The 24484-nt window shown below is 38.7% G+C and overlaps 1 pseudogene; it reads right to left on the bottom strand.

Moving 5' to 3' along the window:
- The window catches only part of LOC140518692 (splicing factor Cactin pseudogene), a 57250-nt pseudogene extending 39285 nt beyond the window's left edge, over nt 1-17965 (bottom strand).
- Between the last annotated feature and the right edge of the window lie 6519 nt (nt 17966-24484).

Below are 24484 nucleotides of genomic sequence, written 5' to 3'. Positions count from 1 at the left end.
GGAAATTTCTTTTTTTTATTCTCTACCCCTTTCCTCCCCGAGATGGCTACATTAGACACAAATATATATGTGTGTATGTGTGTGTGTGTGTATGTGTTTATATATGTAAAACCATTCTATACATACTTCTATTTATCAGTTCTTTCTCTGGATGCAGAGAACATTCAGATGTCCTTTATAGTTACTTTGGGTATATATGGTGGTCAAAATGACTTATTTGTTCAAAGTTGTTTTAAAATAATATTGCTGTTACTGTATACAATGAAGGCATTTCCAAGGCTTCTGCTGTGCGAACGCCTGTATAAAACGCCCTACACTATTTACTGAGTTCATCGGGTGGTGGGATGTGCCCGCAGATAGACATCTTTATTTTCCGACTAACACTGCACCTCTTCTAAACTCCTACTCTCTAACATACTTCATCTTAAACTTATCATCTCTAATGAAAAATGCCTGCTGAGTGGACTACAAACCATTTGGTGCCCTCCTGTCAGGAGAGGAAAAGAATAACATTGAGTAACGCCGAAGGTTTTGATTATCACATCGTAAATGAACAAATGGCATCTGTCAATACAAAGGCACTTTTCGGGGTTTGGCAGAGGAAGCCTGCTTATGCACTGGGGGGTGGGAGAAGGCTACTTCTGAAGAGACAAACTGGATTTTTATTAACCTCTTGCTTTGCCCAACCTTGCTCTTTTTTTTTTTTTAATTGTTTTTCCTCCACTTTGCAACGGAATATTCCTATAAAAGGTGGGCAAACAGGAAGCTAGCAGCTGTTTGAAACTGCAAGACCAAGGCTTTTACTGAGCTATATTAAACAGTTGAAGCAATAAATTATATTCAGAGTGGAGAATATAGGTATGTGTGTGTATCTATCCAGAGAGACAGACATAAACGCGGACACATCTGCACACTCGTTTGCCCGTTTGGAGAAATATTTCTTTAAAAAAAGCATAACACAGTCTGTTTACTTAAACATGAATTCCCTCTTCGTTTTCATATTCAGGCCATAAACATCTTTCATGACACTGATAAATGGCAAAGGTGTTTATGAGCTGTAAGAAATGTTTATGCCAAATACATAAAACCAGAGATGGAATTGTTCACATTGAATGGCCTGGTGGTGGGGGAAGGGGAGCCTGTGGTGGGGGGTGGGAATTATTTCCCTGGAAGTTGTTAAGGTGGCCCTCTCATAAAAATGTTTAGTAAAATGTTAACAGTAATTCAGGCCTGAGCAGGTGTGGGAGCAGGAAACACCAGGACAATCTAGGGATGACTGAGGAGGGACTGCCCCTTTCTCCGTTAGGAAGCTCACTAGGAATGTCTATTCTTTGTGCTACCTGACTTGGGGGGAATTGGTAGGAGCTGGTAGAGGAATGGTGGGACACATTCTCAGTGCAAACAGGAAGAAAAGCTGGTGCTTCTCCATTAAAAAAATCTCACTAACATTTTCAAAGACACTTGGAAACAATCCCTAAACCTAGTTCACTTCCATGGAGACCATGGAACCTTTCAAGTAATTGGTAAGCCTATTAATAAAATATTTGTTGACCGACTGACTTATTATTCAATAGGTTTTAGGGCAGGGAGGGACTGTACAGATGATCCAGTTTAATGCACCCAGTTTAGAGATGTGAAAACTGAGGTACAGAGAGGGAAGTGTCTTCAGAGAAAGAGCTCAGAAGAATGAGTGCTGTGTTACTAAGTGTTCCTGAATTGAACTGGATTTCCAGGGTGCTGGCTATTCAGCTATCCAACTGTGTTTCTCCTTTGAATCAGAGAACTTCAGTTTGAATCCCAGCTTGGTTACATGACCTTCCCTCCCTTGGTTTCCTTGTCAGAAAAGTGATGGGTTTGGACTATATGATCTTTAAGCTCCCTATCAGTTCTGGTTTTCAGATGTCTTAGTGTATATGCTTCTCAGTGTCAACTTTCCCCTAGAATAGTCTAGTCTAAGCAGAGTGAACTCCTTTCTGATATTTTTTCAAAGCACTTTCACAATGATTATCTCATGTAATTATCAAAACAAACACCCTACAAAGTAGGTAGAACAGATGTTATCCCCATTTTACTGAGGAGAAAACTAAAGCCTCAGTAGGAGTGAAATGCCCAAGGTCACACTTTCTTATCCTAGTGCTGGTTTTTTTTCTTTCCGAATAGTATTTTATTTTTCCCCAATTACATGTAAAAACTATTTTTAAAAATTCATTTTATGGATCATTCTGATTACATTAAATTAAAAACGTTTTGTACAAATAAAACCAATGTAACCAAGATTAGAAGGAAAGCAGAAAATTGGGGGGAGGATTTTATAGACAGTTTGTCAGATAAAAGTCTCATATCTTAAATATATAGAGAATTTTATCAAATTTATAAGAATGTGAGTCATTCCTCAACTGATAATTGGTCAAAGGATATGAACAAGCAGTTTTTCGATGAAGAAATCAAAGCTATCTAGTCATGTAAATAAATGCTCTAAATCAGTCTTGATTAGAGAAATGCAAATTAAAACAATATTAATCGCACCTCTCAGACTAGCTAAAATAATAGAAGGAAAATGACAAATATTAGAGGGGATGTGGAAAAATTGGGACACGTACATTGTTGGTGGAATTGTCAACTGATCCAACCACTAATCTGGAATTATGCCCAAAGAGTATAAAAACTGTATGTACCCTTGATTTACTGTTTAGACCTGTTTCTCAAGGTGATATCAGGGAAAAAGGAAAAGAGCTTATATATTCTAAATTATTTATAGCAACTCTCTTTGTGGTCGTAAAAAACTGGAAATTGAGGAGATGTCCATCAATTGGGGGATAGCTAAACAAATGGTGGTATATGATTGTGATGGAATACTACTGTGCTGTATGAAATAATGAGCAGGTTGATTTTAGAAAGACTTGCATGAAATAATGAAGGGTGAAGGGAGCAGAATTAAGAAAACATTGCATACAGTTATAGGATTATTGTTTGAAGAATAACTATGAACCAAAAAACCAACTCATTTAAAAAAATTTTAAGTTCCAAATTCTCTCTCTCCCTCTTCCCTTCTCTCTTTGAGACAATAAGCAATTTGATATAACCTCGTACTCTTAATTGATAACAAAAACCTCTTATTTTGACATGGGCTTTTATGATATTCATATGATCAGTGCCCTCTTGCCCTAGGGAGTCTCTCGAATTGAAGAACTTTTCCCAGAACTTCTATTTAAGGTCTCCCAGACCAGTCTCCCCTCTTTTCAGCTTCCATTTCTGTATAGTCTTCCCCCTTTAGATTGTAAGCTCTTTGAAAGCAGGGATTGTATTTTTCTTCTTCATATTTATCCCTAATAACATATTGCCTGATACATTGGCCTGCTTAATAAATGTTTATTGACTGATGACAAAGTGCTTTAGCTTATTTGATATTTAATATGACTCTGTAGAACAAGTGTGTATAATGTCACCTCTGGGGTTCTGTCCCTCAAATTTCAGTCGCAAGCTGAGTCCCCCAAGGGATGATTACCCTGGTTTGAGCTACTCTGTGGGTCCTTACTTTCACAGTTGTAGCTTGGGAGTGTCCATTAGTAATTTCATCTTTAATAGTCACCCAATTGATGTAATGAACTCAAGGCAAAGGCAGTTACCGAAAGGGCATAGCATGAATACTAGTGACAAAATAGCTCCCCCCCCAATAAACCTGGGTTGTACCCTACCACAAAAATACATAGCATCAGTGAGAATAATCAGCATATACACTGAGTACACATGTGGTCAAGGCTAAATGTACTGCACAGCAGGGCTCAGAAGTCCTCACACTATTTCCCCTAACCTTTTTAGAGGTTGCTCAGACATTTTTTTTAAATGTTACTGGGAGCATGGCTCAATGGTGGAACTGCTTCATACAGGCTAAAGTTCAATACTTTTCTTTTATACTGGCCCATCAAAGTCTAAAGAATACACCTTTTAAAGGGTGACTCTCAGTTTTGTACCATCTATCTTTTATGAAAGAATCCCTCAAGACTGAGCCACTCAAGGTTTCACTCCCTTGTCCAGCTGTGAACACAACCATTCAGAGTCTGAAAGGGATCAGTCCTCATTATCTCTGGTTTTTGCCCCTTATGTTCAATAATTCTACTAAGTGTGTTGGAGGACTCTATTGTTTGGGGATCATTTGATCAACAACACCTCCCAAACACACATTATTATGGCCATTCTACAGATGTGGAAACTAAGAGTCAGCTTAAACTAATATAGTTAGTAAGTGGTGAAGTCCTCAAACTCCATATTTCCATGTTCTTTACACTACACCACAGTTTTGATATCTCTGCTTCTCAGTGCTGAAATCACTCAGCTGTGGTATAGCGGAAAGATCACTACGTTAAAGACATACTTAGATCTAGTCTTGTCATTTACTGTGCTCATAAAAAGGAAGAGAAAGGCAGAAGACAGTCAGGATTTGGAGATTCAGGAACTCCCTTCTCAGGTTCGCCTGTGCAAACAGCCACTTGCCATATGCTTCTCTTGCAAGTTACCATTTTGCTATATGTGAAGTTAAGCAGCCTAATAATATTTATTTGCCATGTGAAGAGCATTCATTTAGATCAAGGGTGGGGAACCTGTGGTCTTGAGGCCACATGTGGCTTTCTAGATCTTTAAGTATCACCTTTTGACTGAATCCAAATTTTACAGAATAAATTCCATCAATTTCCACTTTTTCACTTAAGGATAGAGTGCCAGACCTGAAGTCAGAAAGACTCAACTTCCTGAATTCAAATCCTGACTTAGACACTTACTAGCTGTGTGACCCTGGGCAAATCACTTAACCCCATTGGCTTCAGCTTCCTCATCTGTAAAATGAGCTGGAGAAGGAAATGGCAAACCACTCCAGTGTCTTTATCAAGAAAATCCCAAATAGGGTCATGAAGAGTTGGATATAACTGAAAATGACTGGTTGGTTGTTGTCCTTTATTCTCAAAGATGACTAAAATGATAACACTACAGTGGGGTCAGTGTACAGTGTGTCCGACTATGGTTGCTCAAACCAATACAAGTTTGGAATGCTCTATCACACAAATAGTCCATATAAACATTCAGAGTGGAGATATCTCCATATTTGCATGTTTATTTTTAGCTACTGCAATTCTGCTTCATTCATAGAGCACAGTGCCTTCTTTGACATGGACACATCATGTTGGGCGGTCCTGTGTCAATGTCTCCCATGTCATACAATTGATTCCAAAGTTTTTCAGATAGTCCTTGAGAGTGTCCTTGTATCACTTCTTCTGACTACCATGTGAGAGCCTTCCTTGTGTGAGCTCTCCATAAAACAGTGGCAAACGTACACCTGGAGTTGTGTTCTCTGCAGTAGAATTTGAATGTTGGGCAGTTTAGCTTGAGAAAGGACCTCAATGTCCGGTATCTTGATCTTCAGAATCTTCCTAAGATCAGGTGGAAGTGATTCAGTTTCCTGGCATGGTGCTGGTATACATCCAGGTTTCACAGACATACAACAATCAGGTCAGTACAAAAGCTCTCTACTCCTTCAGTCTGGTAAGCAGTCTAATACCTCTTCTCTCCCTCACTTTGTTCAAAACCTCCCAAACACTAAACTAGCTCTGGCAATTCTTTGTTGCTATAAAAACAGCTGCTATAAATATTTTTGTATAAATAGGTCCTTTTTCTTTCCTTTTTTTTTATATTTCTTTGGGATACAAACCTACTAGCGCTACTTCTGGGTCAAAGAATATGGACAGATTTATAGACTTTGGGGCCAATTCCAAAATGATCTCCAGAATGGTTTTATCACAAACCAGTTATTTTAAATACCATTGACTTGAGTTTTGTATTTAAATTTAGTAGGAGAATGCTTTGTAATAAATAAAGGTAAGTTTTGAAGAAACCATTTCATAAGACAGGTCTGTGCTTTGGGCAGGCAGAATCATACCAAGGAATAGTTCAATCGTTTCCAAAGGAGATAAAATAACAAAGGTACAGATTTTTTGAGAACTTTATATCTCCATGTGCTTGTAGGGAGCTCAAAGAATCATTCTCACTATAAAGTTTTCAAAGAAATGCTCTTAAAAATGAGCCTGCAACATAAATCTTGCCGTTCCATGGAAAAACATTTCTCCAGGGGATTTCTTAATATTCACATAGTGTCTATGCCAAAAAATCCAAACAAACCATTCATAAACAATAAGTTCATTTTTCTATGTGGAGAAAATAGCCCAGCTATTTCATATTTCATGCAAACAGCATGAAAAGTATTTTTTTCAATCAGCAAAAATCCACCTTCTTTCCCTTCCTGCCCCATCATTCAGAATGAAAAAGAAACAAACTATACGTTAGAAATGTATAGTCACAAAACAAATTTCCACACTTCCCCATGATAAAAAAAATGTCTCATTCTGCAATCCTCTTCCTTCACCTCTCTATCAGAAGGTAGGTAGCATGTTTTTACAATCCTATGAAATTGTGCTTGATCATTACAACTGTTAGAGATCCAGACCCTTTCAAAGTTGTCTATCTTTACCATATTGTATAAATTGTCCTTCATTCACTTCAGTCTGTATCAGCTCATACAAACCTTCTGAGATTTTTCTGAAACCATCCTCTTCATCATTTCTTACAGCACAATGGTATTTCATCATCACATTTACATATCATAACTAGTTCAGCCATTCCATAATTTATGGACATGCCCTCAGGATCCCATTCTTTACTGTCAAAAAGAGTTAAAAATATTTTTGCAAGTCCTTAGTTAAAGTTTGTTTTGCTTAGGACTAATCCTTCCCTGTTTTCCACTTTCCTTCCTATCTTCTCATTAAGCAAAATGTATTTCTGTACCCAATACTCTGTGTGTGTGTGTGTGTGTGTGTGTGTGTGTGTGTGTGTGTTCTTCCCTCCTTTAACTAGATCAGATAAGATTGAGGTTTCAGGTGTCAAGGGCTTCGCCTTCCTTATTCCTATTGATATCTACTGGCATGCCCTGATTATGTGAGATCATTTTTCCTAAACTTTCTTTTACCTCCCCACCCCAGTGTATTTCTCTTCTGTCCTTTCATCTTTTCAGATGCACACATAACAAAACCACTCCTAGATCTTCTGTCTAATTAGACTACCACTGCGACCCTAATAATGATAATGTTCAGAGGGGACACATGTACCATCTCCCTGTATTTCAATGTAGTAGTTTATCCTTGTTTAGTTCCTTATAATTGTTTATTTATGTTTACCTTTTTATGTTTCTCTTAATTCTGGTTTTAAATTTCAAAGTTTCTGCCCAGTTCTGATCTTTTCATTAGGAATACTTGGAAGCCCTCTATTTCATCAAAGATCCATTCTAATTTCTCCCACCCCTACTCTACTTCCCCACTTTCCCAACACCATAGTATTATTTTCAGTTTTGCTGGGTTAGTTATTATTGGCTGTAAGCTCATATTCTTTGCCTTCTGGCATGCCTTATTCCAAGCTCCACTTTTTTTACAGTGGTGGTTACTATATCTTGTATGATCCTGACTATGACTCCTCTGTACTTGTATTATTTCTTTCCATGTGCTTTATTTGATCTTGAAGTTCTGAACTCTGATGTATGTCAGACTTTTCATTTTGGGATTTAATTCAGAGGCAACTGCTGAATTTTGTTTATTTCTATTTTGCAACTGGTTCTAAGAGGTTTGGGTCAGTTTTCTTTTAAGATGTCTTGCAATTTGATGTCTAGGATTTCTTTTTTTGGTCATATCATTCAGGTAGCCCAATTACTCTTAATTTCTTTCTCCTCTATCTGTTTTCCAGGTCCGTTGTTTTTGCTGTAAGATACCTTACTTTTCTATTTTTTCTAGTCTTTTGGTTTGTTTTTAATATTTTTTGATGTGTCATGGAATTATTGGCTTTTCTTTGACCAATTCTAATTTTCATGGAGTTTATTGTTTAAGAAAGCTTTTGTACTTTTTATGCAAAGCTGTTAATTTTTTTTTCAAATTCTTTCTTCCATACTTCTCATTTCCTTTCTAATTTTTCCTCTAGTGCTCTCATTTCATTGAAAGAAACATTTTAAACTTTTTTTAAAAAAGCTTTTGCTTCATCTCTTCCAGGAATTCTATCTGAATTTATGCCCCAACTATATTCTTCTTTGAAGCTTTACCTGTAGATGTTTTGGAGTAATTTTTTAAAAATGATTTTATGTCTTAAGCATCACTGTCACAATAATAGCTTTTGACGATAGTTTTTTTTTTTGGTCTGCTCATTAGTCTAGCCTGTTTAATCACTTCAGATTTGATGTTAAGGCTGGACTCTTTATACTTCTGGAAGGAAGGTCAGGGTTGGTCCTGCTGCCACTTTCTTGGAGTATTGGGTTATTCTAGAATCTCAAGAACAGCTCTTCTGTTCCTTACATTCGCAAGTGCTGAGGACCTACAAGCTTTCAGTGCCCTAAAGTGGTGTGATCCAGGGCAAAATCTTATTGTTATCTGTTGGTCTGAGCTCTGCAAATTCATTATCTGAATTTGATTCTGAGCAACAGTAGACTGCTGCTGGGCTCAGTTTCTATCAGTCATCTGGAAAACTCTGCTTTTTCAGAGTGACAGAACTACAGATTTCCTTTTGCTCTGGGGTTTCTGCCCTGATTATTCCTCTGCAGGCTTCAGTCTGGGCTAATAGCTGGAACTGAAACCTTCAGGGAGTCTAAGTGATACCAGTGCTACTTGCTTCTGCATTTGCTCCTTACCTTGGATGCCATTCCTGAGAGCATGTCCCACCCTAGACCTGTGACCTGAAACTGTAGTAGGTAGTAAAACTTCCAGTTGGCACCTATTCTCATCATAGTCTCTCCATTTAGGTCTTGGGTATCCTATATGAGTCTGGGATGTACTGTTGCCCCTGTGAACAATCTCTGTCTGTGCTTTGGAGTGTTCTGTATGGCCATGTTCCTGGCCAGATCTTATTCCTACTGTCCGCAGACCTCTCTGTCAGTTTTCTTGTGTGTATTGGTGCTAGAAAAATGCTTCAATGTGACTTTGACTTTTTGGGGATTTCTCCATCAGAGTTTGATCTGATGAATTTTCTAGACCTGTTTGTAGGAGTTTCTTTGGGGGAGAGTGGAGTTCATTGTCCTGATTCTTGCTACTCTACTATCTTGGCTCATCCTCCACATTTTTTATATATTATTTGTATATAAGTCAATTCAATAAACATCCTCATAGGTATCCTCAGACCATGTTGCTTCTATCTCCTTTTTTATCTTTACCTCCTCTTACCTAGAAACTTAGACTCCAACCTTGAAACAAGGCTCTCAAAGGGGGGCATTTCACTTTATGTTGCCTGAGACAGCTCTCTTGGCCCCAAGTTTAGGCAGAGTCCAATGAGGGCCAGCCTGTCAAGTGTAAATACTCTTAAGGTCTTGTTAGTTCTAGGCCTTGGAACCTGTAGGTGCTCACATACAGGTCCCTAGGCCTCTGTTTCTCTTACACTCACAGTAAGGGTCTGGCTCAAAAGCTTTTGAAAGCCTGAATATTTTTAATTCTAGGATCTTATTAGTGATTTTATACTGGGCTATCTAGCTTTCAAGGACTCGGTTTCCTTTAGAGTCACATAAAGGGCTTGGATTCTGAAAAACTTGTCACTTCTTGTCCTTGGATACTTGTGGATGCACATATAATAGTCACTGAACTCTCTAAGCCTCAGATTCAGAGCAAGTCCATGAAGGGGCTTCTAGTGTAAATGCCCTGAAGGTCCTCTTTGCTCTAGGCCTAGGAACCTGTAGATGATCTCCTTCAGGTCCCTCAAGTTCCCTTGTCCTAATTTCCCCCTCCCTACAGTCACCACATAGGGTCTGGCTGTAAAGCCATTGAATGCCTTGATATTTTTCATCCTAGGAGCTTGGGAGTGATTTTACACTTGTCTGTTCAGCTTTCTAGGACTCAGTTTCCTTTAGAGGTAATGAAGTAGCACATGAACTCTAAGGCCTCTGAAGGACTAGTCATGTTTATTCCTTGGACTCTTCTGGCGGATCATACAATAGTCATATGAGGCCTCTAAAGGACTTGTCATTTTTTGTCCTTGCACACTTGTGGATGCACATACAATGTTCATTAGATACTCCAGGTCTCAGTTTCAGACAAAATCCATGGAGGGGCCTCTGGTGAAAATGCTTTTCATTTTCAACGTCCAAGTTCCACTTAATGGTTGGCTTAGGATTATTATCAATACTTGTAATTTCTCTTTCCCTCCCAGCTTCATTCAGTTATTTTTTTTTCTTTTGCTCATTAAAAGGGTCATTCCCTGACTACTTCTTAAAGAAGCCTCTTCACTCAATGGGCGTTACTTCCCTCTAAGTGAATCCCTGAAAAGGCCAAGGTCTCCCACTGCATCCTGGGCTGTCTCCAGTCATCCTGATGAATATCTAGTCATGGGATGCAGATGATTCTGGAGGAGAAAGTGAGGTTGGTGACCTTGCACAGCCCTCCCTCACCCAAAACAAAGTCCAGTGCAAGTCATGGCATCATTTCTCTGATGTCGTGGTCTTCTTTGAAAATGAAGGAACACAACAACAACAGCCTCAATCCAGGCCTTCACCTCACTCCTGGGCCATCTCTAGGACATGCTTTTATGTTTGATGTCTCTACCAGGTCAGCCGGCACCCCATTGCATGTTGTCTTTCCCATTAGACTGTAAGCCCTTTGAGGGTAAGAACTGTCTTCCTTGGTTGCATATGTATCACCAGTACCTTGTATGTGGCACATAGTAGACAACATTTCTCATATACTGCCCCCTCCTCTCTTTATTCTTGTGACACTGCTACCACCCTGGTCCAGGTCCTCATATCTTGGAAACCTGGCATCCTCCTACATTTTCAGACTTCTTCTACCTTACTCCTTCCAACTTACTCTGTGATCTAGTGACATCAGCATCTTTGCTAGTCCTTATACAGGACTCTTTACCTCTCAACTCCTTGCATTTTCACTGTTGTCCTTCATGCTTGGAATTCTTTCCTTCCTCCTCTCCATCTCCTTGCTCTCCTCTGTTTCCTTCCAGTCTCAGCTAAAATCCTATCTACTACCAAAAAAAAACCCAAACCCTTTCTTGATTGTCCTTAATTTTAGCGCCTTCCCTCTGAGATTATGTCCAACTCATCCTATCTATATCTTATTTGTACATAGTTGTCTTTGTATTGTCTCCCCATAAGTTGGCCAACTCTTGAGAATAGAGAGTTTTTGCTCTCCCTCTTTTTTTGTATCTCCAGTGCTTAGCAAACTCCCTAGCATATAAGTAGGCACCTTCAAATTCTTATCGATTGACGAAGGATGTCTTTCTATTGATTGACTTAAAAAAGTCTTCTATATAGAATAAGGCTTACTAGGAGGTTTTTACTGATCATCCCGAGCTACAAGTGCCTTTAAAAAATTCCTGTGCTTTAACCATTTTATCCATTTAAGTCAGGTGCCTTGACTAGTTAAGAATGCTTTTTAGATCTAATACAATCAAGACTTAAGTGTTAATATAGTTGGTTATGTACTTTCAAGAGTCAGTCACAGCTATTTGTGAGAGCCTGGGTTTGTACCCTAAGAAATTTGTATAAAAGGGACAAACTATCTCAGAACGAGAGATGGGCTTGGGTGGTAGGGAGGGAAGAAATTTTCAGCTTCTGGATGAGAGAGGTTGTTGGAGCAATGGGAGGGATTATCCACAATCTCTCTGTAGAAGAGAAGGATGAGAATAAGGAGAATAATTACATTTACAAGCATTGTTGTCCATCCTTAGTTTTTAAAGAGGGCCAATGGCATTGCAGATGACGTCTTGAGGGGTGTGTGAATTGCATGTAAGTGAGACAGAGTTTCATGAAGTCGTCTCCCTTACTCTCTTTTCCTGAGTCATCAAAGTCTAGTGACAGAAAAAAAAATCAAAATGATCAGTGATGGCTCAGGATACAGTGGATGACCTTGGAGTCTTCAATGCGTGAACATGCTCTAAGAATTCCACAGCACCTGCTTCAGCCTCCTTCATGGCTGTTGGGGCAAATTGTTTTCATCTGCCCATTCTGCTGGGGGAAGTCTTCACATGCTTGGAGTAGACATCCCCTTAATTCACCGATAGGTCTGAGGCTTGTTGGTTACTTTCAACCTGTTTTAGCCTTATCTACCTAGATGGTTTTATCGGGGTATGACCACTGCACATGCTACCACTTCTTGGAGTGCCAGGTGAGAATTGGGTGATTCAGGTAGACACCAAAAGTGAATCGGCTTGGCAAACCCTCACATCTGAGGAGCTAGTCCTACCTGAACACATCATACATCCTACATTTATAAGTATGGTAGAGGAAGATCCATGCTGAGGAAAATCCCATGAAAAACCTTTCCTTTACTTCTCTTCAAGTGTAATATCACATGACATGATGTGATATGATATCTGATATAATACAATACAATGTAATATTGCATCATATATCACATTATCTGCTTTTTTCATTAGCTAAATAGAATATGTTCACTTTTACCCCACTCTTTCTGGTCTAGATTTGCTAAATGACCCCTCAGGATTCTCAAGTGTAACCCTGTGAGATTGGAAAGTCTTTACTGCCATCATCTAGAACCCCTATTGACTATGTTATCTCCAATTTGTTAGCAAGGTCTCTCATGATCACCCCCCCCCCCCCAATTCCATGTAACCATTTAATACAGGTCACTTTAACAAAGTTATGTTTGTTTTAAAAAATGTACCAAGAGCTAACATAGAAATATTTTCTTCAATATTTCTAAGGCATATTCTTCTCTATATGACCTCCATCTCTGGGAAAGTAGGTTCAAAACTTGACTCAGTTCCTACATAACATTGGTCCTACCAAATTCATGGTCAAAGTTGACGTTACTGCTAGATAAATTCTTCTGCTGAGCTGAAGGTTACTCCCAAAGATTACTCCTCGCTCATCAGAGCATTGAGGGGGCTCTGGGACCAAGATTCTGCAACGCTGAAATAAAGGCTTATGCTTCTGATGACTTTTCATGGTCATCAGGTCATGAGGTTCTGCTCCCTTCACCTAGAAGGGAAAAAAACAAACAAACAAAGAAGGCCAAGACTCAGGCCTATATGGTCTTAGATGAGGAGAAAGCCCTCAAACTTCTCTGCATACACCGGGGTCTCTCACTGAATGCCATCAGAAAGTCATTGAGTTCTACCAAAGTGAATGAAGCAAAGAACTCAGGTAAAGCTGACTCAAGCCTTTTTTGAAGTTGGAAACAATTCTGGCTGTGCCACCAAATGAAAAAGGCTCTTTCCAACAACGTAGATCTAGCACCAGTTACAGAATGTCCACACATGCCCCATAGTTTCTCCAAGCCACTTCCCTTATACATTATTTTGATTCTCCTAGAAAGGAAGCAATTTCCCTCACGTCCACTACGTGGAAAAGTTTCATTAGCTGCGCGAGCTGATAGAGTCTGCACTTACACCAGACCCCTACTATACAGATGTTTCCGATAAACTGAATTTTGCCTCAATTACAAAGAGTCCAAGGGCAACCAGAACGATATATAAATGAAAAGGTAGGAGGAGAGCTCAAGCTCTGACTAGGTCAATTTGCTTGACTGGTATCTCAAAACAATTGTAACTGAACTCAGAACTTTCCCTCTGAAAATAAACTCCCTAAAGCTAAAGAGAATGAATCAAGTAGATCTTAGGGGTCAAAATATTGATTCCCTACCTCCCCCCCCCCCCAACTTAAACTAATTATTATAACAGGGCATTAAAAATGTAAGTGCCACTTAAGTTTGCTGGGGCAGTTCTGCAAAGGTTTCATATTTCGCGGAATATATAAGCGAGGATCTCACTCATGTTTTAGTGATCAAGGAGACCACCAAGGGGGCATATTTTATGAGCTACTTTATCCTATATGTTTCATAGTTCAGTATCCAAGGGAAGGAATGGAATGTGAACCTATGATTTTCTACCTGCCCCCTGAAACCACAAGCTTGTCTTTCACTAATTTTGGTTGTGGTTACCCAAAGTGTTTCCCTTCTTGAGACTAGGCAGTTTACCTCTCCCCAACCTCAGGAGAGAGGAAGGGAGGAGGAACCAGGGGAAGGGACTAGATGATAAAGTCTCAACCCTGCCAAGCCAGGAGGTAGAGACAGGGTCTCAACTCCATTTTTATTTAATAGATAGATAGCTAAATATTTATTAATCACTTATATATGCTTATATATATATAATATACATATTATATGTATATAATCACACACACACATATATATATATATGCATATATATGAAGCACTTGGAATCCAAAGAAAAGCAGAAAGACAATTCCTGCCCTGTAGGAGCTTATACTCTAATGGGAGAAGACAACCAAGGAGAGGTGAAGAGTAGGGGGTATACATGTTGAAGAAAGTTCCAGAATCAGGAGAGGGCTGAAGGAATGAGCATGGCTGCCTTGGCAACTTCCTCAAAGGGAGGGTCTAAGAAGAAACCCACTAATCAAAGAGGAAAAGTACAGGGACAGAGGCACCTTCTAGGGTAAGAAGGCTGTTTGTCCATGGTGGAGAAATATGAAGAATCAGGAGTGGAATATATACATACACATATATACGTATATATATGTATATATACACACATATGTGTTTAGGTATGTATGTATAGTGTCCCTCCAGAGAATTTAAACTTCTTGAGGGCAAGGCCTTTTTCATTTTTATCTCTGTATTTCTAGTACCTAATACAGATCTCAGATGGCACAGAGTTGGCCCTTGTCATACGTTTAATGAGTGACTGATTTCAAGATGTTGAGAGATACACGTAAGCCTTACCACTCAGACGGCACAAACTAAGTTCGTATTTGTTGCAGGCAAAGACTGACCAAGTCAGTCCGTTACTTCAGGTTTGATATTGAAATGAAATGAAACACTCATAAAAAACTGACAATTAAGAAAAGGAAACTTAATTCATGATAGCTGGGGAAGGATATGCAAGAATATTCAGCTGAATACACCTTTCAGTTGATCCTAGCTTCTCTATCTCTGGTTGTCTATGGTGTTCTGTTGGTCAAGCATCAGTGCTGAGCTGGAGTCGCTAATGATTTTAGTATTCAGGTGACAAGGAAGTCATGTCAGAAGTCTGAGCCTTAGGAGAGGAATTTGGAACTATGCCCAAAGGGCTATAAAAATGTGCATACCCTTTAACCCAGCAATATCATTTCTAGGGCTGTATCGCAAAGAGATCATACAAATGGGAAAAAAATATTTGTAGCAGCTCTTTTTCTAGTGGCAAAGACTTGGAATAGAGGGGGATGCCCATTAATTGGGGAATGGCTGAACAAGTTGTGGTATATGAATGTAATGGAATACTATTATGTTATAAGAAATGATGAGCAGGCAGGCTTCAGAAAAACCTGGAAAGGCTTAAAGGAACTGATGCTGAGCAAAGTGAGTAGAACCAGGAGAACATTGTACACAGTAGCAGCCACGTTGTGTGATGATTAACTTTGATAGACTTATTTCTTCTTAGCAATGCAAGGATCTAAGACAACTCCAAGAGTCATGATGGAAAATGCTGTCCACATCCAGAAAAAGAACTATCGAGTCTGGGTGCAGATTGAAGCATCTTATTTGTTCTCTCTCTCTTTTTTTGTTTCTTCTTTCTTATGGTTTCTCCCATTGGTTCTAATTCTTCTTTACAATATGACTAATGTGAAAATAGGTTTAATATGAATGTATATGTAGAGCCTATATCAAATTACATGCCATCTTGGTTGGGGTGAAGGGGAGGGGAGAAATGAGGAGAAAATTTAGAGCTCAAAATCTTATGGAAGTGAATGTTGAAAACTAAAATTAAATAAATAAATTTATTTTTTAAAAAGTCTGAGCCTTATTCCCCCTCAACCAATTAAATCTCAAGGAAAGTTTCAAAGTTTTTGAAGGAAAAACTAACCTAACCTGCACGAATCAGGATATAATTCACATCACAACATCTGTTATTTAGCCTGATGCTTAAAACAATCCTGGGATGGGGGGGGGGGGGGTGGTGGTGGTGGAGATTTTTATTCTCATTTTATACTTGAGGAAATTAAGGCATATATAGAGAGAAGATAAGTGACTTACTGTAAGCCTAAGCAAAGTGGAATTTTTTGTTGTTTTCTTTCTGGAGTTTAGTTTCCCAACCTCATTGAAAACATCTGAAGGATTGACCTCCTTTTGAACTCTGATGGTTCACAGCTGTGCTGAGTCACATAGGTTTCGTGCCTACTGACTCTGAGCCAATCAGGAGAAGAGTCTTTGGTATATATTCTGGGAGGTTGGCATTTTGCTTTGAAGGTTTCACTTATAAGAAAGATCTTCTGATTCTCTGGCTGGAACTCTGAGTAGCCGTTCCTTAAGATCCTGAGACTACTCAGATGTTGTTGACACTCCCCTATCCAGTGGTGTATGCAGGTGGCTGTATTACTTTGTAAGACAGTTGGACACCTGTCTGTTGATCTTTGTGGTAATTTCTCTGCTTGTATTTTCTCCACATTCAGGGTGTTAACTTTTCCCCTGAACTAGTGAATGACATATATGTTTAATTAAAGAAGGACTGTTAACTCCTTTGAAGCTGTCTTTCCTTTATAAAGAAGATCAAAGAACCATCCTGGATGTGCTAGGATGCTTGCTAATATACTTACCCGTGGTCACATGGCTAGTTAGTGGTAGAATCTGGATTTAGAGCCTAGGCCTTTGACTTCAAGTTCAGGTCTCTTCCTTCCATACCACATAAAGCCGAATAAGATGTGTATACACACACACACACACACATATGATTGTGTATAAAATGTATATATAATGTACATATATATGTACACACACACACACACATTTCAAAATAGGCATTTCAGTAGAATAGCAGGAATTCAACAATAGCCATAGCCTATTTAGTGTCACTTTGGGCAAATGACTCAACTTCTCTGGTCTTCAGTTTCCTCATCCATAAAAAATAAAATAAAAAAAGAAGTTGAACCAGATATCTTCCAAAAGTCCCATCTGCTTCCAAATCTGTGATCCTACTTGTCTAGATTTTTCCCAAATCTGAAAAGAGGCCATCGAAAACTTCACTAATAAATGATTTCCTTCTTTTACCTTTGATCTATAGGAATATTTACACTAAAGAACTCAAGAATACGTTTGTACAAAATAAAAATAAAATATACAAACATACATTAATGGCTTTGTAAGCTCACAGATGAGTATTCCCTTCACAAGTATGGATTACAATCATTTATGCTTTCATATCCTAACCACTTCTGATTTTTCTTTTATTACTCATCTCTTTGTTTAACACTCCTAGGAATTCTTGTTGGGTTTTGGTCCAGTAAGCATTCTTCTTTGAAGCTTTTTTTGGTAGCTGTTTCATCTTCTTTTGAAAATCTGTGTTGGTCTTCCCTGCCACCAAAGTAGCTTTTTATGGACAAGTTCTTTTTTTATTGTTTATTCGTTTTTTCCCAACCTATTTCTTGTCTTTGGATTCTATGTTAAAGTTGGGATTTTCTCACCTAGGGGTGGGGAAACAGTGCCTTGAGCTTCAGACTTTTTCATGCTGCTATTTTCAGAGCTAGTTCTAGGGATCTGCAAGTTTTCAAAGCTTCCAAGGTGGTGTGATCTGAGAGAAGCGTGGTCACTGCTCTACTGATCGGCTTTATGCTTTTTATCCAGAAAGGGGCCCCGCTTATCTGCATCTACAAGTTCTAGTGCTCCTCCTGGCCCTATAACTGTGACCAGGGCTCCTGTTCACTTGTGACTGACCACAGGCATTCCTTTTCACCTGGAAACTGTTACCTGAACTGTGTATGGGCAGTAGAGCTGCTAATCAGTACCAGCTACACCCAGTGCCAGAAGAGGGTCTCCTGAAATCTCTTCCTGATCAGTTGTCCAGTCCCTTTACAGTCTCTGGGCTGAGCATCGTGGAAGCTGCTGCTGCGACAGCTGCTGTAGCTACCACCTCCAGGGTCTACCCTTGATGTTGTCACCATGTGGGCTTTGGTCTCACAGACGTCTCTTCCAACTTTCTAAGTTGTCTTAGGCTGGAAAAATGTCTTACCTTGACCTTTTGTTGGCTCTGCTGCTCTAAGATTTGATTTGAGGCATTATTTTAAAGTTCTTTGGATGGGAATATTGGAAGAATTTAGCTGATTGGTGCCTCTAATCTGCCATCTTGATTCTGCTCACACCTATTCCACTTTTCAATAGATCTATGAATTATTTTCTTGTGCAAAGCCAAAACTTGATTCTTTGTTAACAAAGATAATGCTACATCTCTGCTTGGATGTGTTTTCCAATATTGGTCATAGCTTCTCTCATACAGTTTCATTAATGGTCCTGGAGGGGAATCACCATATTCAGTGTCACTTCCAGACTTTGTCTCTACCACCATCATTCTCCCTAAGAGCTTCATTCAGGTTTCAGACCCTGGTGGCTGTTATCTACTGTCCTTCAGGAGATACACTTTTAAAAGTGGAGAGCCAAAGAAGAGAGGGGTATGTGCCTCAATTCCTCTGTTCCTATCTCTCTATGTTCTAGATGGTAGTTCAAAGATATATGTGGGGATTTGACTCATCATTTCATGCCACCACCTTAGCACTGTGTTCAATATGCTACACTAAAGCCATAAAAATTTTTTGGTCCTGGATAAAAAAATTGGAAAAGTGGATCAGTGGAACAGACTAGATAAACAAGATACAGAAAGAATCAAAGAGAATAGCCCAGTGTCTGATAAACCCATGACCATAAACTAGCAGAGGAAGGACTCTGTAGTTGACAAGAACTGCTAGAGAATTAGCACTTCGGTAGGAATTAGGTTTAGCACAGTGTCTTATACCATATTCCACAATAAGTTTTCAAATTGATAGATGATCAAAAAGGTCATATGATTTAAAAAATTAGAAGTTGTTGATGAGACTCCTATCCTAGCACCCAGATTCCATGTTCAGATGAAATGAAGCACTTACAAGTCCTTGAACATTTAACAAAAAGATGTATTTTGCCCTATTGCAATAAGAAAATGCAAGAATACGGTGCCACTTAACTTCTCTGGATGTTATTTCTCCCTCGCCCACTCCTGTTTTCTCCAGTTGGAATGCATGTCAGTAGATCATGAAGTGACATGTCCCTTAGGTCCCCACCAAGTTTTAGGGGCCCCAACTCCATGTGACTGAACCTTTTAATGCCTGTAGATGATCAGGAAGCTTGGTCAGGGAAGCTAAGACCAATCAGGTCCCTGGGAAAGGGGTATACAGATTTGTCCTTTTTTTTTAGGTAAGCCTCCTCATGTGGGTGGGAGGAAGAAAGTTATGTCAAAAATGCTAGTCTTTTGTCACACTAGTGGAAAGAGGTATCATTTACAACTCTGGATGGGGGGAAAATTTGTAACCCAAAAAGGATAAAAGTTGAAATACACAATTCCAATTAAATAAAATTACAAAAAACATTTTTTTGCATGAGAGTTAATACAATTGGAATAAGAAAAACTCAAATTTTAAAAAAATCTATGCAAATCAAATATCTCTGACATAAACCTATCTTATATGTTATCTTATCTATGTGTATGTATGCATGTAATTGACAAAAGTAAGTGGGAGAAAAGAAGCATTTCTGCCCAGGGCTTTCTTCCATTCTTTCTTCCCTGCTTTCATTGGTCTGCAAGTCCAGGTGAATGACTGGGAGGCTGCTGCCTAGCACATGTGTGTCTGTGAAGGAAAGGTCAGCCTTACTGATAAAAATGTCTTGATGGATAAGCTTCTGGAACATATCTCTTCATGCAGAACTCATCACAGTTAATTTGTAGAGCATATTCATTGGGGTTAGGTGGTTTTGTGACACATGTTTGGTGGGAATTTGTGACAGATGTAGACTTATAAATGTTTTCAGGAGTTAAAGCACAAGTATAGATTCTGCTATGCAGTCTCAAGTGTCTGAAAAGCATATAGTTTGAGGACTTCTGGGTCATGTAGGCTAATAGGATTTCCCTTTGCAATTTTTGCTTGGAGGCATGCATCTATGTATGAATCCTAGATAGACAAAGTCCCAACAATAATTACACAAAAATGTCAGTAACTAGAGAGGAAGAGGCCTCATAGAAAAACCTGAGGGATTATATCTCCAAATGGGAAATATCGCAAAGATGCCCCATTGTGATTAGGGCCATACAATTGGCAATGTAAGGCACTCTGAAAAATGATATTATGCTTCTGTTGTGGGATAGGAATGGTGGTTATACTTTGAAACATCTCTGGGTTGATTCAGAAAATAAGAGCATAATATGTTAACATGGCTTCCAAAATGGCAAAACAGGAGCAGTGGGGAGGGAAACTATAACACTTAGAGTCAGAGGATCTAGTTTCAAATCCTGGTCTTGTTACCATGGTGTCCATGGTGACCATGGATTTCTTCCCCTCACTGAGCCTCAGTTTTCTTATTTGTAAATAAGGGGTCTAGATCAAACGACATCTAAAAGCATAATGGAAAAACTCTGGCCCAAGATATACCAGCTATTATTATCTGGGTGAGTCACAGTATGTCACTTAGCTTTCCCCATTTTCTTTATCTGTAAGGGCTAGGCAACATGACCCCTAAGCTCCCTTTCCAGATCTCAATCATTCTTTGATCCTATCATGCTACATAGAAACAATTTCTACTTTCTTCATTCTTTTTTTCTTGACGGCTCTTTCATATAATGAAAGCCCAGTTCCAGGCCATAGTTTTTGATATGCAGCTGCCAACAGATCTAAGAGCTGCAAGAATCAAACCTTATGTCTTTATGCCTGTGCATCAATTCAGCAGCCTAAGTATCCAAGATGAAGGGGAGCCAGCTACCTACTGTGATTTAAATCACTAATCCACTCCCCCCCTTTGGGGATGAGATTCTAAGAAAACCAAGTCCTTATATTTCTTTCCTGTTCCATGCTTCATGCTGACCTTAGAAAACAAAACACAGTTTGGAGCAGGGATACTTCTGGCCAAGCACAGGGAATGATGTAAAATTTAGCTGGACTTGAATGCCACAGGCTTTATCTTTGCAAAGATCTATTGTGAAATTCCATTTATTTCTGTCAATATTGACATCCTGCTATAGACACAGAATGATCTTGTTTTCTTGTCTATGGTATCCTGTCCAACTCCACATTAAGAAAGGAATTGAAAAGCTAATGCATGGAAAGCGAATCTTTTGTGTTTCCTATAATGCCCAATTTTTCCTTTGGAATCGCCAAAGCTGTTCAAATAAAAGCTGGTTTGCTCCTTTCAAAAGAGAATAATGGAAACCTTAAATGAAATCCAAGGGTTATTTGACCTGTTAGGAAACTTGGAGGTAGGAATTATAGCACAAAAACAGATTTGTTAAAATGTAGCATGATATGCAACCTCATATTTTCAGAGGAAAGCTTATGAATTTTGATCTCTGAGGAAGCAATAAAGCAACTACATTACTCCAAAACTCCAAAATCTCAGTTCAAGATCCTCTCGCCTTTGGTATTCCAAGCCAGAAAATCTGTCAGACACCCAAATAAAGTAAAAGTCTCATCTTTCTTATGTTGTCAGAAATGCCGATGAAGATTCTGTAACCCAGATCAAATGTTAGGACTCAGTGATCATTTAATCCCAGTCCATGAGTTTGGAGATGGGGAAAACTTAGGGTCCCTTTGTGCCTATTGTTACACAAATATAGTACCAGAGATTTTGAGCTGGAAGGCTTAGTCTATCTAGTCAAATCCCCTCATTTTATAGATGAGGAACTGAGGAAGGTAGGGATTAAGTAACTTCCAGGGTTGCATAGTCTGATTTCAAGTCTGACGCTCCCTCTACCATGTCCTGGGTGTCTCTTAAAGGTACGAAATAATAAGACTAAATCTGAAACTATTTGGAATCTTCCCAGCCAGTGCTTTTCTATTCTTTTTCCTACATTATGAAAATAATACACATTTAATAAGACTTTGCAAAAGGAATGTCTTTTGTTTGACCATATTTCCTAATATTTGGCTCAGAAAATAGGGTCACCACAATGTTATGTGCTGATTCCCATGGGAGACTGAACGAGGGCCAAGGGAGACATATCTCAGGGTGATGCTGTTGAAGAATCCCTCATTAACATAGTAGGAGTCAATGAAAGCTTGACAGCTGTACTTAGGGGTTCAAGTAATGACTCTCATAGATACTACAGGGAATAAGCTGGGCCCAGGACTGAACAAGAAGACGGCAGGCTACATTGTTCTGGGAAACTGTAAAATCATTTGAATGACCACAAGAAATAAAGGTCTATCTACAGATATTTTCAGACTTTCTTGATGTGTTGGCTAGTTTTACTCAACATTTTTTTCCTTCTTTTTTCTTCTTTGACATAATGGATTACTCTCTAGTAGCAGGAGAACAGAAGGTCAGATTAGAAAGTGTGGGTGACAGAAAACCAAAAGCTGACAATAAAAATTTACTTAAATGTATCATTTTCCTGTTACATGTTACATTTTCCTCACTGGGTCCTCTGATATCCTGGGAGAATTAAGGGGCTTATACTTTGTACTAGGGATGAACTGCTAGGATCATAGAATGTCAGGAAAGGACTTAGAGATTCTGTAGGTCAACCCTCACATTCTACACATGAGAAAACTGAGGCTAAAAGAATGGAAATGATTTGTCCAAGTTCACACAGCTAGTTGGCTACAGAGACATGACAAGAAATCAGATCTTTTGACTTTTAGTCTAGTACTGCTTCTAGTATGCCAAGGAAAACATCATTTATTCTTGGCCTAATAATAATAATAGTTACCATTTATATAGCGCTTTGCAAATATTATATCATTTTATCCTCAAAACAAATCTGGCAAGTAGGTACTATTATTACCCTCATTTTATAAATGAGGAAACCGAGGCAAACAGAGGTTCAGTGACTTGCCCAGGGTCACACAGCTAGTAAGTGTCTGAGATCTGATTTGAATTAAGGAGGTCCTGACTCCCAGTTCAATACTCTATCTAGGTACTACCTACATGCATAACTATTAATTATACAATAAGCTCCTGGAAAACAGGTACAATTCATTCAACATTGCTTCTTTGGCACTATGAAATAGGCTAATTTTTTTCTTCAACCCTCCTTCTACCTCTACTTTCTCACCTCCTTTTAATGACCAGTGCCCAAGAGTCTTCTGGCACTTGGCCTTGATCTGGTCTTTGCTCACTTGTTTGATGTTCTCCAATCCTCCCTCCTTGTCAAAACTGATCTGCCTTATATTTAAACAAATACATATTTAAATTTTTAAAAACTCCCTTCACTGTCCTATGGTTCATTCTTTCAGCATCTTATTCTCTTGTAACTAGTACATTCTTTTTTTTTTTAACTAGACCTGTGATTTTATCATTATAGTGAGGCAATACAGAGATGGCCAACAAATAGTATTGCCCCTAGTAACAAAGTTGTTGAATTTCTACCACTTTACAAAGCACTTTACATTTACTATCTTATTCTGAAATGGTGTGAAGTAGTTTGTACAAGTATTAACAATAAAAATAATTGGCATTTGTATAGCACTTTAAAAGTTGCAAAGTATTTTATATACATTAACTTCTTATTAGCCCCATTTTACAGATCAATCAGTCAACACTAGACCAGTTTTCTCTTTTGCATCACCAGAGTTTAGCACAGTATCTGGCACTCAGCTCTTAATTAGTGTTTGTCATTAGTTGGTTAACTTATAAACCACATATTATATATCAGGCATTGAAGTTACAAACACAAGTGAAATTTACTATTCCCTCAAGAAGCTTACACTCCAGACTCTTTCTGATAGACTTAACCCTTCACAGCAATGCAAGGACCTAAAACATTCTCAGAGGACTCTTGATTCAAAATGCCATTCATATCCAGAGAAAGAACTATGAAATCAGAATGCGAAATGAAGGAGACTATCTTCTCTTTTGTTATGTTTTGTTTTGGTTTGGTTTGATTTCTCTCATGGTTTTTCCCATTCATTTTAATTCTTCTATGCAACCTGACTGATGCGTTTAATAAGAATGCATGTGTAGAACCCATATAAGATTGCATGCCATCTTGGAGAAGGAAGGGGGAGAAAGGGAGAGAAAATTTAAAACTTATGGAAGTGATTGTTGAAAACAAAACAAATAAATTAATTTTTTAAAAAAGAAGCTTACATTCTAATGGGGAGAAGGCTTAACACATATAAGTATATACAAAATATATGAAAGTTATTTGAGGGTGAAGAGTGCAGTGAGATACTGAAGGTGGGGGAAATCAGAAAAAAAACCCTTGTATAGAAGTGTTTGAGCCAAAGTTTGATGAAAACTATGTTTTGTTGCATTCTGTACACCTTTGGGCAGCTAGGAGGTGCAGTGGATAGAGTGCCAGGTCTAAAGTCAAAAAGACTCATCTTCCTGAGCTCAAATCCAGCCTCAGACATGTATTATCCGTGTGACCCCTGGGCAAGTCATTTTTGACTTGTTTGCACCAGTTTCCTCATCTGTAAAATGAGCCAGAGAAGGAAATGACA

Source organism: Notamacropus eugenii, chromosome 1 (genome assembly GCF_028372415.1).
Source record: "Notamacropus eugenii isolate mMacEug1 chromosome 1, mMacEug1.pri_v2, whole genome shotgun sequence".
Taxonomy (NCBI): domain Eukaryota; kingdom Metazoa; phylum Chordata; class Mammalia; order Diprotodontia; family Macropodidae; genus Notamacropus; species Notamacropus eugenii.
The sequence above is the reverse complement of the archived record's forward strand: the minus strand, read 5'-3'. Positions and strand labels throughout refer to the sequence as shown.